This window comes from Lycorma delicatula, chromosome 12 (assembly GCF_047948215.1).
Source record: "Lycorma delicatula isolate Av1 chromosome 12, ASM4794821v1, whole genome shotgun sequence".
Classification (NCBI taxonomy): Eukaryota; Metazoa; Arthropoda; class Insecta; order Hemiptera; family Fulgoridae; genus Lycorma; species Lycorma delicatula.
This window is the reverse complement of record NC_134466.1, coordinates 2,154,790-2,169,650: the sequence shown is the minus strand read 5'-3', so window position 1 is coordinate 2,169,650 and position 14,861 is coordinate 2,154,790. Positions and strand designations below refer to the sequence as shown.

The window sequence follows — 14,861 nt, the reverse complement described above, 5'->3', positions numbered from 1 at the left end:
AGTGAGTGAAGAAGCTGTTAAATTGACAACACTTGGTAGAACTAATGGAAAATATAACAGACAATCAGAATGACAATTCAGATACAACAAGTGTTGCGATTCAGTTTTACATCACATGTTAACTTTGAGTTTCTGGTCCTTTTTCAGTTTTGAAGTGCTATACTTGTCAAGATTGACCGATTTTAGAAATGGCTTCAGGATGACACAAAGAATTTCCATAATACTGCTCAAGATATTCAGGCTTTACAAGAGCATTTCCTAGTAAACAGTGATGCCATATGCAAGAATTCTCTTGAGAAGCAAAGGAACTGTGCAGTACTCGTGATCTTCAAGTTTAGAAACAACAAAGGAAGAAGAAAATGGCTGGAGAAACAAAAGAGGATATAAGGCTAACAATAGATAATGAAATGCTATGAATGATGAAAAGTATGCTTGACAAAAACTTATGGAAGAAGAATTGATCATCAGCTTGAAAAAACTGAAATCAGTTTTGACTTTCTTTTACATACAAATGTACGCAACTAATGAAAGTAGCTTGAAGCATTTTTACGGGAAGATTGGATGGCTTGGAGATGTTCAGTGAAATAATGGACTGGTGAATGCTACTCAACACAAGGGCTGATGTTAAGATTTCGACACCAGCAGACCTGCTACACTTCATCGTGTAGTTTGGGGATGATGTATTTCCATTTCTGGAAGCCGGTCTTCAGATCTTACTGACTGTTACAACATCCAGTGCCAGTTGCGAAAGGTTAAAGTTAAAACTTATCCCGGTTACCTGAGATCATCAGCGGGACAGAAAAGTTTTCAGCCTTGGCTTTGCTGAGTGTGAAACGGGAGGTTACCGACAATAGCATAAATTTGAGAAACTAATCAATGAATTTGCAGCTGTTGAGACAAGGAGCATGTTTATTTGAAGTTATGTAATTATATCTAAAGTATTACATCAAACTACTTCTTTCACTTTATTTTAACTTATCAGGTTATGACATCCAAAATAATGTTTTATGTTTTCACATTGTTATATTCACAGTATTCACATTTTATATAATATAAAATAATTTATATATTAAAACAATTATATAATAGTATTTTTATTTGCAGACATGTACAACATTCTCGAGGGGAACCTTTTTAAAATTATTTTCAAACAGGTGGAATCCATCCTTTCCGCTACACCTACCTCAACATAAAAATCTTAAATGGCAATAGTTACATTTAATTGCATTCTGTCTTACACCACGTAACCACTTCAGCGACGTGAAACAAAATTAATGTATAAACTAATATAAAATGCTGATATAAACACCACAAAAAAATGTGATGCAATGTGGTGTCCACCACAATGGAATTGTGTAACTGTCAACTTTATTAAAGAATTGGAGGATCGTATCTCACTTTCAAATGTAATAAATTTAAATGAAGCTCAGTAAAAAATATGTATATGTAATTTAATAGCTGTACAAGCAAGTCATGTAGAGTCTACAAGTTTTTAATATTTACCAAATAGCCACAAGTCTATAGAAGTGTATGTAAATATGTAGCAATTTAGCACATGTGTTAAATTCTTTACTCTACTTTGTTGAACAAAAATAATAAATAAAGTGAAAAGCCTTACTGTATTTTGGTTACATGTTTAAGTTGTGTTTTTCTGTTTAGTACTTTTTATACATTATACTTTAGTATAAGTAATAGTGAGTTGATCTAATAATTTAAAAATCAATATAAAATCTTTTCTTTCTTCAAAATCTGATTCGCTAATCATATAGCCTCCGATAAAATGAAACTTTATCTAAGATTCAACACTGTCATTTTACTTCCAATAAATTGCAACTTTATCTACGATTCAACACTTTTGTGTGTTTTATGGAAAATAATAAAATATTTAAGACGTAAGCAGGTTTATAAGGTTATATTATTAAATGAAATTTTTATATAATAAAGGAATAAATCAGTTTTCATTGTCTAGATTTCAAATTCTAAATCTGGAAAGATTGTAGTCGCAAACGTGAAAACTAGAATTGATAATAAAAATGGGCTTAATTCAAAAGAAATAATGAATAAGTTTTTGTTTTTATAAAAATATTTTATTTACTGGTCTCTAAATAAAGTAGACACTAGTTTTTTTTTTTTGCAGCCAAAGTGACAACACTGCAAAGTTACATAAACAAACATATGGTTATATGAACAGCTGATTTATATTAGGTATTAATAATTCTAGTGTATTGCTGCAGTATATGAGTTGTTAACAAACTTTTCGTGAAATGAGTTTTTCTTGTGCGTTACAAAAATGAGTGATACTAATTATGAGCAACCGTTGTGCAATTAAGTTTTGTGTTAAACTCTGTGAGACTGCTACTGAAACCTTTTCAAAATTAAAACGGGCGTACGGAAATGTTGCTCTGTCACCTGCACGTACGTATATAAACTATTAATACGTATAATCGCCTCCATTGTTGAAGAATTTAACAAACATATAGCGATTTATTAAGTATACCGATCATTTTACATATTCTCCATACAACATTCATAAAATATGTATTTAACATTAGTTATAAGAAGGTATTCATAAAATATGTATTTAACATTAGTTATAAGAGGGTAGCTTACGTAAGTTATGTTCGGTTAGGTTATATTGATACAAGGTGTGGCATTTGCACCCAATCTGGTCGGTCTCGTGGTGTACGCGTCTTCCCATATCAACTGATTTGGAAGTGAGAGTTCCAGCGTTCAAATCCAAGTAAAGTCAGATTTGAATACTAGATCTTGGATACCGGTGTTCTTTGGTGGTTGGGTTTTAAAAAAGTTGGTTTTTTAAAAAGTTTAAAAATCCTAAGGAATATAATTATATTATAATAAGTGTATTTAAAAATATATAATTATTAAAAAAAAAAAAAAACCTCATGGTTTAATTCTTATCTTAAGGTTTAGTTTGGTAAAATAATTACATATGTTTTATTTAAGTACTTATTTTGGTTCTTTAAGAACAAATTTATTATTATACTATTGTTATTTATGATGCTAAGATTATTGTTGTTTAAGTTTACTTTTATATATTTTGAACCATTGTTTTTTTTTATAGAAAATTATGATAATGTTAGGGGTAGCTTTATCTTATATTTGTGTGGCTTTTAGATATCAACTTTTAAGTTTACTTTTATTTATTTTAACTACTGTTTTTTTATTTAAATTAGATAATGTTAGGGGTAGCTTTATCTTATATTTGTGTGGCTTTTAGATATCAACTTTTAAGTTTACTTATATTTATTTTAACTACTGTTTTTTTATTTAAATTAGATAATGTTAGGGGTAGCTTTATTTAATATTTCTTTTTCTTAAATTATTAGCTTTTGATTTTATTGACTGGTTTAAGCTATAATTTATTTAACTTCAGTTAGGGGTAGCTTGAAGTTGTATTTGCACAAGGGAGGAGATCCTTTTTTGAATGTAATTTGTTTAATTTGTTGTTTAAAATTTTGTAGTTAAGGTCCCCTTTAAATATAGTTTTAAAAAAAATTTGATTTTTGTTTTAAAATTTGGCTTTAAATTTATAACGCATGTAAAGTTTTGTTAGGTTAAATATCCTTAATGGTTAATTTTTATTTTCAGTGTTAAGGTTTTTTAATTTAATTTTTTAATTTAAGTTATATTTTTTAGAACCAAAAAATGTTGTCCCAGCATTTGCGGTTATTCCTCAGGTTCAAGTTAATTTTTTTAGAATTTAGTCTTATTTAGTTTTAATATTTTATATTTAGGTGAAATTTATATAATAAATTTTTTTTTCTATGTAAATTTGAATTTAAACCAGGATTAGATACCCTGTTATTCTTAATTAGTAATTTTTTTCTAAGGTAGTTTATTTTTTATAATTGAAATTTAATAGATCTGGCGGTTTTTAAATCTTTTTAGAGGAACCTGTAATTTAATGATATTCCATGATTTTTTGTACCTTTTTTTTCTTGTATATCTCTGTCGTTGAGTGTAATGAAAATTTATTTTCTTTTCATTTTAAAGATTTATGTTAGGTCAAGATGCAGTTATAAAGAGGTTATTATGGGTTACATTAATTTTTGTTTTTGATTTTTTAATTTGATTAAATTTGAATTTGGATTTAATAGTAATTTTTTTAAATTAATTTTTTGAATTTTGCTCTTAATTATGTACATATTGTCCGCCACTCTCATAAATTGAGATAAGTCGTAACAAAGTTACGACTTATCTCAAAAATAATTTCGCCTGTTTATCAAAAACATGTCCTTTTGTGATTTATTTAAGGTTTGGCCTGCTCAATGATTTAAATAGCCGCAGTATTTTGACTGTGCTAAGGTAGCATAATAATTAGTCTTTTAATTGAGGTCTGGAATGAAGAGTTTGACGAAAATTATACTTTATTTTTAAAATTTAGTTTGAATTTTATTTTTAAGTTTTTTTTTTTTTTTTGTCTTCAGTCATTTGACTGGTTTGATGCAGCTCTCCAAGATTCCCTATCTAGTGCTAGTCGTTTCATTTCAGTATACCCTCTACATCCTACATCCCCAACAATTTGTTTTACATACTCCAAACGTGGCCTGCCTACACAATTTTTCCCTTCTACCTGTCCTTCCAATATTAAGGCGACTATTCCAGGATGCCTTAGTATGTGGCCTATAAGTCTGTCTCTTCTTTTAATTATATTTTTCCAAATGCTTCTTTCTTCATCTATTTGCCGCAATACCTCTTCATTTGTCACTTTATCCACCCATCTGATTTTTAACATTCTCCTATAGCACCACATTTCAAAAGCTTCTAATCTTTTCTTCTCAGATACTCCGATTGTCCAAGTTTCACTTCCATATAAAGCGACACTCCAAACATACACTTTCAAAAATCTTTTCCTGACATTTAAATTCATTTTTGATGTAAACAAATTATATTTCTTACTGAAGGCTCGTTTAGCTTGTGCTATTCTGCATTTTATATCGCTCCTGCTTCGTCCATCTTTAGTAATTTTACTTCCCAAATAACAAAATTCTTCTACCTCCGTAATCTTTTCTCCTCCTATTTTCACATTCAGCGGTCCATCTTTGTTATTTCTACTACATTTCATTACTTTTGTTTTGTTCTTGTTTATTTTCATGCGACAGTTCTTGCGTAGGACTTCATCTATGCCGTTCATTGTTTCTTCTAAATCCTTTTTACTCTCGGCTAGAATTACTATATCATCAGCAAATCGTAGCATCTTTATCTTTTCACCTTGTACTGTTACTCCGAATCTAAATTGTTCTTTAACATCATTAACTGCTAGTTCCATGTAAAGATTAAAAAGTAACGGATATAGGGAACATCCTTGTCGGACTCCCTTTCTTATTAGGGCATCTTTCTTATGTTCTTCAATTGTTATTGTTGCTGTTTGGTTCCTGTACATGTTAGCAATTGTTCTTCTATCTCTGTATTTGAACCCTAATTTTTTTAAAATGCTGAACATTTTATTCCAGTCTACGTTATCAAAAGCCTTTTCTAGGTCTATAAACGCCAAGTATGTTGGTTTGTTTTTCTTTAATCTTCCTTCTACTATTAATCTGAGGCCTAAAATTGCTTCCCTTGTCCCTATACTTTTCCTGAAACCAAATTGGTCTTCTCCTAACACTTCTTCCACTCTCCTCTCAATTCTTCTGTATAAAATTCTAGTTAAGATTTTTGATGCATGACTAGTTAAACTAATTGTTCTATATTCTTCACATTTATCTGCCCCTGCTTTCTTTGGTATCATAACTATAACACTTTTTTTGAAGTCTGACGGAAATTCCCCTTTTTCATAAATATTACACACCAGTTTGTATAATCTATCAATCGCTTCCTCACCTGCACTGCGCAGTAATTCTACAGGTATTCCGTCTATTCCAGGAGCCTTTCTGCCATTTAAATCTTTTAATGCTCTCTTAAATTCAGATCTCAGTATTGTTTCTCCCATTTCATCCTCCTCAACTTCCTCTTCTTCCTCTATAAAACCATTTTCTAATTCATTTCCTCCGTATAACTCTTCAATATATTCCACCCATCTATCGACTTTACCTTTCGTATTATATATTGGTGTACCATCTTTGTTTAACACATTATTAGATTTTAATTTATGTACCCCAAAATTTTCCTTAACTTTCCTGTATGCTCCGTCTATTTTACCAATGTTCATTTCTCTTTCCACTTCTGAACACTTTTCTTTAATCCACTCTTCTTTCACCAGTTTGCACTTCCTGTTTATAGCATTTCTTAATTTCCGATAGTTCCTTTTACTTTATTCATCACTACCATTCTTATATTTTCTACGTTCATCCATCAGCTGTAATATATCGTCTGAAACCCAAGGTTTTCTACCGGTTCTCTTTATTCAGCCTAAGTTTGCTTCTGCTGATTTAAGAATTTCCTTTTTAACATTCTCCCATTCTTCTTCTACATTTTCTACCTTATCTTTTTTACTCAGACCTCTTGCGATGTCCTCCTCAAAAATCTTCTTTACCTCCTCTTCCTCAAGCTTCTCTAAATTCCACCGATTCATCTGACACCTTTTTTCAGGTTTTTAAACCCCAATCTACATTTCATTATCACCAAATTATGGTCGCTATCAATGTCTGCTCCAGGGTAAGTTTTGCAGTCAACGAGTTGATTTCTAAATCTTTGCTTAACCATGATATAATCTATCTGATACCTTCCAGTATCGCCTGGCTTTTTCCAAGTGTATATTCTTCTATTATGATTTTTAAATTGGGTGTTGGCAATTACTAAATTATACTTCGTGCAAAATTCTATAAGTCGGTCCCCTCTTTCATTCCTTTTGCCCAGCCCGTATTCACCCACTATATTTCCTTCCTTGCCTTTTCCAATGCTTGCATTCCAATCTCCAACTATTATTAAATTTTCATCTCCTTTTACGTGTTTAATTGCTTCATCAATCTCTTCGTATACACACTCTACCTCATCATCATCATGGGCGCTTGTAGGCATATAGACGTTAACAATCGTTGTCGGTTTAGGTTTTGATTTTATCCTTATTACAATGATTCTATCGCTATGCGTTTTGAAATACTCCACTCTCCTCCCTATCTTCTTGTTCATCACGAAACCTACTCCTGCCTGCCCATTATTTGACGCTGAGTTAATTAATCTAAAATCACCTGACCAAAAGTCGCCTTCCTCTTCCCACCGAACCTCACTAATTCCTACTATATCCACATTTGTCCTACCCATTTCCCTTTTTAAATTTTCTAGCCTACCAACCTTTTTCAAGCTTCTAACATTCCACGCTCCGACTCGTAGAATGTTATTTTTTAATTTTCTGGTGACCCCTTCCTTAGTAGTCCCCACCCGGAGATCCGAACGGGGGACTATTTTACCTCCGGAATATTTTACCAAGGAAGGCGCCTCCATTATTGCTATGTGAAAATGCAGAGAGCCACATTTTCTTGGAAAAAAAGCAGCTGTAGTTTTCCATTGCTTTCAGCTGCGCAGTACTCAGAGGACTGAGTGATGTTGATACGGCCGTTTAAGTCGTCCTGACTCACGCCCCTAACAACTACTAAAAGAGCTGCTGCCCTCTTTCAGGAATCACTCCTTAGTCTGGCTCTCAACAGATACCTCTCCGATATGGTTGCACCTTCGGTCCAGCTACTCTGTATCCCTGAGCACTCAAGCCCCCTCACCAACGGCAAGGTCTCATGATTCATAGAGGAGGATTTTTAAGTTAAAAAGCTTAAATTTAGGAGAGGGACGATAAGATCCTATAGATCTTTATATTGGTTTTAAATTTTTTTTTTAGTTTATTTTTTAAATTTTTATGAGTTTATTTTTTTGTACCTATTTTGGATTTTTCTGTATCTTTAATTTTTTGATTAATATTTCCTTTTAGTTTTAATTTTGTTGGGTTTTCTTTTTGCCTTTTTTTTTTGTTGTTCTGGTTGGGGGTTTATTTTATTACAATTGCTGGATGATCTTCTAATTCTAGAATTTCTCAGAGTATTTCTTATGAAGTTGTTTTTTTTTTTTTGATTATTTTTTGTTTTATCTTATATTGTGAGTCTTTTAATTTAAATTATTTTTGTTATTTTCAGTTGAATGTTTGATTTATTTTTTTTTATTTTCCTCTATTTATAATTTTTCTTTCTTGTAGTTTGGCTGAGACTAATCGTTCTCCATTTGATTTTTCTGAGGGTGAGTCTGAATTGGTTTCTGGGTTTAATGTTGAGTATAGATCATTTAGATTTTCTTTATTTTTTTTATCTGAATATAGAAATAAAATGTTTATGAGATTTTTTACTTGTTTTCGGGGGGCAATTGTATAAATTTTTTTTTTGTTAAGGTTATTTTTCTTATTTATTTTTTTGTTTGGGTTCGTGGTTCCTTTCCTCGATATGACAAATATATATATGTTGAAGGAGTTATTTAGCTGTTAATTTAAATTATATTTTGGCTTTTATTTTTTTTAGGATTTTTTTGTTTTTCATTATTTTAAGGTGATAAAAGTTAATAGTATTTTATACTTTCTTATAATTTCAAGTTAATTTTCAAGTTAGTTATATAATTTAAGTTAGTTGATATAATAATTATAATTGATATTATTAGGGCTATAATTAGGGCTAATTGATATTAATATGGGGAGGAGTTCTAAGTGGGTTTGCTGGTGTAAAATTCTCTGGATCTATAGTGAGGAATGGATTTATATTAATTATTATTGTTATTGCTATTCCTAAAATATCTTTGGTTGTGAAATATGGGTGAAATGGGATTTTGTCAATGTTATTTTTTATACCTAGTGGGTTAGAGGATCCGGATTCATGTAGAAATATTAGATGTAGTATTACTATTATTGATATAATGAAGGGTATAATGAAGTAAAAAGTAAAGAATCGGTTTAGTGTAGGATTATCTACAGCAAACCCACTTAGAACTCCTCCACATATTCAACCTGAATGATATTTCCTATTTGCATACGCAATCCTACAATCTATCCCTAGAAAATTAGGAGGAGTAGTAGCCCTAATAATATCAATTATAATTATTATATCAATATCATTCTCAATAAAAATAAAATTTCAAACAAGATCATTCTAACCGATAAATAAAATAATATTCTGAATTATAGTAAATACATTTATTCTACTTACATGAATCGGAGCACGACCAGTTGAAGAACCATATATTATTACAGGACAAATCTTAACAACAATTTACTTCTCATTTTTTATTATTTACCCCATGTCCACAAGGATATGAGATAAATTATAAGTTAATAAGCTCAAAGCAATGTAACTTGAAATTATAAGAAAGTATAAAATACTATTAACTTTTTATCACCTTAAAATAATGAAAAACAAAAAAATCATAAAAAAAATAAAAACCAAAATATAATTAAATCCTTAACACTGAAAATAAAAATTAACCATTAAGGATATTTAACCTAACAAAAATTTACATGCGTTAAAAATTTAAAGCCAAATTTTAAAACAAAAATCAATTTTTTTTTTAAATATATTAAAAGGAACCTTAAAACTACAAATATAAACAACTAATAAAACAAAATACACTCAAAAAAGGATCTCCTCCCTTAAGCAAAATTATAACACCGAAGCTACCCCTAACCCCCTAATGAAGTGTTTTGTTGAATGTCAGAAACTATTACCTATAAATACTTTCCAATTCGAAGAATGTCCATGAATACAACAAAGTGCTATGATTGAATCAGAGTATAAGTGTATCTCATCAAAGTGTATAATGCAGTTATACAACCTTCACAAATAAACTTGAAAATAGTAAACAACCAAAGAGTTCAAGTCTGGGTAATATGATTTGTTACAAGGGGCTAACATTGACTTAGAACAGTAAATTAGTAATTACATGGTTGGAGTATAAGTGTGTATATAAATATAACAACCATAGCCATTGTTATATAAATATAACAACCATATACAGGCATCAGAAAATCCATGTAATTTAATAGAATGAATTTTTCTATTTTTATTAAACCTAATGGATCTACTTATCTTACATGACTATTAGATGTAATTGATTATACAATGAAAGCCACTGTATTAATGGTTTGGGCAGTCAACTTTGAGTTGTCATAATTACTACATAAACTGTTTGTATGATTATAATAATAAGGCCAATGAGTCCTAGAGGATCACAGACACCTGCTGTGATGGAAAGAGTATTCCTTTTAGTATAAATTTGTAAATTGTTAGAATGAGTGATTTGGAAATTTAGTGAATCTGACTTTTTGTTCCTTAGAACTCTTAAGAGTACATATGTTGTCTTCTTGATTAGATAGTATGGATGAATTATGATAAGACAAAGAAAAACTGCAATTGTTAGAATACCACATGTGAAGTGAAAAACCATACTGTTGTAATAATTTGGACATATCGTTCTTTAATAGAATAACTCCATTTGGGTAATCTGAACTGGTAATTAGATCATCGACATAGAAATAATTTTTAATAGCAAACAAACGTAAGAATATATCCTAATTTGGTTTCTTGGAGAACAGGATATTTAAAGTTTCAAATAAACTTTGTAGGTTTGTCAGTAGGCTACCTGTTATTTCTGTTAAATCAGCACATTGCAATTGGAGATAAAAATTTTGACAAATTTTCCTTTCCTTTGAGATGAAAATTAACCGTTTTCTTTAAATTCGTTCGTTCGATCGTTTTAAATTCGATCGTTTTCTTTAAATTGTTTTAAAATAGCATTCACTGACACTTGACCAACACAACACACAGAAGCTATCTGTCATGTCCAACTGATATGCTTAGAGAGAAACCATTGTCAAACACAATTTAAAATTTTGTATAAAGAATGAAATAAATTTTCAAAAAACATGACAACTTAAATAACGAATATCTAATAACCTCACATTACACAGACAACTTAATGAGTTTGGTCAAGCAGTACCCACAACATGGAAGTTACAAAAAATTTCCTGTGTTATCGATTAATGCCCGTTTACTTCTGTAAAATCATCCGACTGTGGAAAAATGTAATGCAATTTATTTTTCATAAAATGGATAAAATTGATGTGAATCAAAAATTTTTAAGATATATAAAGTACAGATTATAAAGTAAAGTTTCATATTTGAAATTATAGTAATTTTTACAAAATATCCTTCATCATAAAGTTTTAAGTATTATTTTCTATTAATTTATTTCCTCGGTTAATTATTTTATTGCTCAATTAGCCTAAAATTTATAACCAGTCGCGTAATTTGTTTCTGTTTGTTTATTTTTCAGATATTATTTCGCCGGTATTATAAATAGAAAACAAAGTCAGAAACGTTTGCGTTTACGAAATAGTTAATTTATTTTGTAAAAATAGGAGAGTGCAAATTGTATTTTAAAATTCAGTACGTGATAAGTTTGGATACAATAGGCAAACAAAAATAATGACACTTATTTTAATCTACATTAAAATAATATATATAAAAAATGCTTACCCCGACCAACAACGAGGGTTATCTAAAATAAACGTATAAGATATAATATTAATAGTTAAGTCTGACCACAGACATGAGAATCTAGACTGCGCAATAAACCCAAGATGGCCGCTGGATCCATACGCTTCATATTATGTCACGCCCGTAATCACACTGTCTCTCCCCACCACTGGATAACCGTCTTTTCCCCAACAAATTTCTTCAACCGCCAGAGTTAATAATCGTGAAAATAACCACCCCATCTAAACTTCCTACACGGCAGCTCTCTCAGAGCAAGCGACCGACCGACAGTTTAATATTAATTTTTTTAAACATTTGATAACTTATAATCATAAAAAATAATTGAAACCAAATTTTAAAACGTATATACACGTTAACAAAGGAACGTAACCAAGCAATCCAAACGGTAGTAAGGTTCTCAATTATTTCTTTTTAGCTAGTATTTAATTTACCTTAAATAATTTACACTCACGCATACTTTCAGTACTTTAGTTTCAACACAATTTTACAACTTAGACCGTATTCTCATTAGTAATCAATCAGAAACACACAACAGGATCATTTCTATTAATACATATGATAAAAAAATATTAATGAATATTTTTTTAATACATGGGGATTATGATATAAAACTATTATTTCCAAATTTACCTCATATCAAGTCGACTACCGTATTTCACAGTACAACCCAGCACATCTGTAATACAAATAAGCTCAATAACACTTAGAGATGTTACTAATTTCACGCTAGTCCTTATAAAAAAAACAAGTAAATTTAGACTCGATTTGATCGCTATAAAGTTCCCTTTTTCTAATGTAAATTTTGTCTATGGATGGTTCAACAAGCGATTTTTTCAGCATTTTTATAATTATTTTTCTCTCAGATTTGTCACGTAATGTTTGAGATATGGAGGTCCGAATAATCGACGTTTTAATAAACAGTAATCTCAGATTATATTTAATTTAAATCATAATTAATCTGTGAATCTTCTAACACGAAAATCTCTCAAATAATTCGAATACTATAACAAGCAATAATTTATGTAAATTTTACGGATAAATAAAATATGTAAGTCCGGAGGTCGGTTGTATAAAATCAGTGATTATTTTACTAACTGTATAATACAACGTAAAAATAAAAAAGTTATTAAGTATGATTTTTTTATTAACACTACTACATAAAACGAGAAATATCATAAAGTTCATTAATAGTACTGTCAAATGGAGAATATAACATCGATTTCAAATATTTTAGGAATTTTTTTTTTTTTTTTTTATAAATAATAGTAAAATTATAATATGCTGATTCGTTAATAAAATAAAAAAAATAAATAAAAAAATTTTACCGTAAAAATTAATTTTTTTTTTTTTTCATTTCCTTAACGGTTATTGCTTAGAAGGTTTATTGTATGCAAATGTGTTATAAGTAGAAAACACAACGGAGTAAATTACCTGATGCCGAAATTAGCAGCCAAAGGGCGAGGGGGGAAGGAAAATTCAGGATAATTGGCAACATAGCAACATCGCACCTGTGTAGTTACTAATGTTGATCTATTTCTTATTAAGATTAATATTCTCCGTATATTAAGAGTGGGGGAGAGTGCAGAGACTCTCCCACCTCGTTTGACTCTCGTTCTCTTAGTTGTGTCGAAATTCATCAATCTGCGTATGTCAAAATGTGTGTTAAGTTGATGAAAAATTTTATTAGTTTATAATATTAGCTGCTTCCATTACATTCAGCGATGGAGAAAAAATAAACAATCTTACATAATAATAATATTAGCTTACATTTTTTTTCTGATAATTTATTAATCTATTAAAAGTGTTGTTAACGAATAACGTTGTCATACAGTAAATGATGCTTTATTTCTTTTCTGTAGGTGTGTTATTGTTTTAAAAATCGTATCAAATTTTTATTATTTGTATTTATCGTATTAGATGTATTTTACGTGAAGCTAGAAAACCGTTTAGAAAATAATTCTACGTGTAAACTAGGTAAGTTCTTTCAAATAATAATATTTTGTAATAAGAAAAATGGTACACAAATAATGTGATTATTGGTTAACTTATGGGAATGTAATGAAGTAAACGTTTTACATTTGGACATTTTGTTTTGGCAAAAATCATTATTTTTAGGTTAGTCAAATATATTTTTATTCTTGTTATTTTAATTAAAATTAAGTACTTTATAAAAATATGTAACTAAAATAATTTGCTTTCAAGTAAGTTCCGATACACTAGAACAGGGGTTTTGCTGAATCTTTTGTAGACTAAACGTTTTATTTACGTATTTCTATTTGAAGTGATCCACTTATTAATTATTTCGGGTATCAATATTCTAGTTTTTTTCTTTGAAGTTCTGTTTTTTGTTTAGATTTCTGTTAATAACAAAACCTTTTGCCTGTGTCTACATTTGGTGATTAATAAATTAGCTATCTATTTTAGAAAGATAAATTGCCTTTGTTGTTTAGTATGAAATACTTTACAGATATTTTCTCACTTTTCTTGAAACCTTCATTATGTTCTGCAGATCAAAGCAGAAGGTCGATTTCATGTTAGATGGTCAGACTTATTATTAACTTTAAAATTTAGCCAAAAGTTTTGTTCTGATTTTTATTTTCATTTTTATTTTTTATTAACCGTGATAACTTACAATTGGACAACGTAATAAATGAATACAACTTTTCAAATTCACTTGTACGTGTTAGCTAAAGAACATAGCTAACGGTACATAAAAGGGTAATGATGAATGAGGCTTTCAATTATTTAATTTTACCTAATATTCAATTAATATATATAATTACAACTGCGCACGTAAACGTGATATATCCCAGTCTGGCGAGCATTTTTTAAATAAATAGGTAAAATCGGTTTAAAACAGCAATATTACATCGCCTTGTTTTGCAACGGCCACATTAATTTGCTGTTATATCTGCCCCAGATTTTACTGTAGTTGCAATACATCTAAAATACCTCAGATACTAAATGTAACGGTCAGAACTGTTTTCTCTGAAAGTAACGAAATATTTATTCCAAAATGTAAACCAGATAATTTTACGTTAATATATTATAATAGTTCTTTTCTTTTATTCTGCAGTCGAAACATTTTATTTGCTTTGCCTATGCGTGAGTGTGTGTGTGTGTGTGTGTGTGTGTGTGTATGTATTGAAGCATAATGGACGCACACTTATATCACAGTCACAAAAAACAAAAGAGAGAATATGAAGAAATTTGTTAGTCATTTATAAATCGTTTATATTACAGAGCATGCTTACTCACTTATTATATATCTCTCTCTCCCTCTCTCTCTGCAGTATGTATATACACACACACACACACATTAAAACGGATGAACACGTACAAGATTTTACTATTTTAATTTTCTGATTGTTTACCGTAATG

General features: G+C 29.7%; 1 protein-coding gene across 1 annotated transcript in view; it reads right to left on the bottom strand.

Moving 5' to 3' along the window:
- LOC142333398 (platelet-derived growth factor receptor alpha-like) overlaps nucleotides 1-11,595 on the bottom strand; it is a 59,014-nt gene extending 47,419 nt beyond the window's left edge. The window contains exon 1 of the transcript XR_012758587.1: nucleotides 11,460-11,595. The gene's annotated coding sequence lies outside the window, so the exon portion shown is untranslated. The remainder of the gene's footprint in view (nucleotides 1-11,459) is intronic.
- Between the last annotated feature and the right edge of the window lie 3,266 nt (nucleotides 11,596-14,861).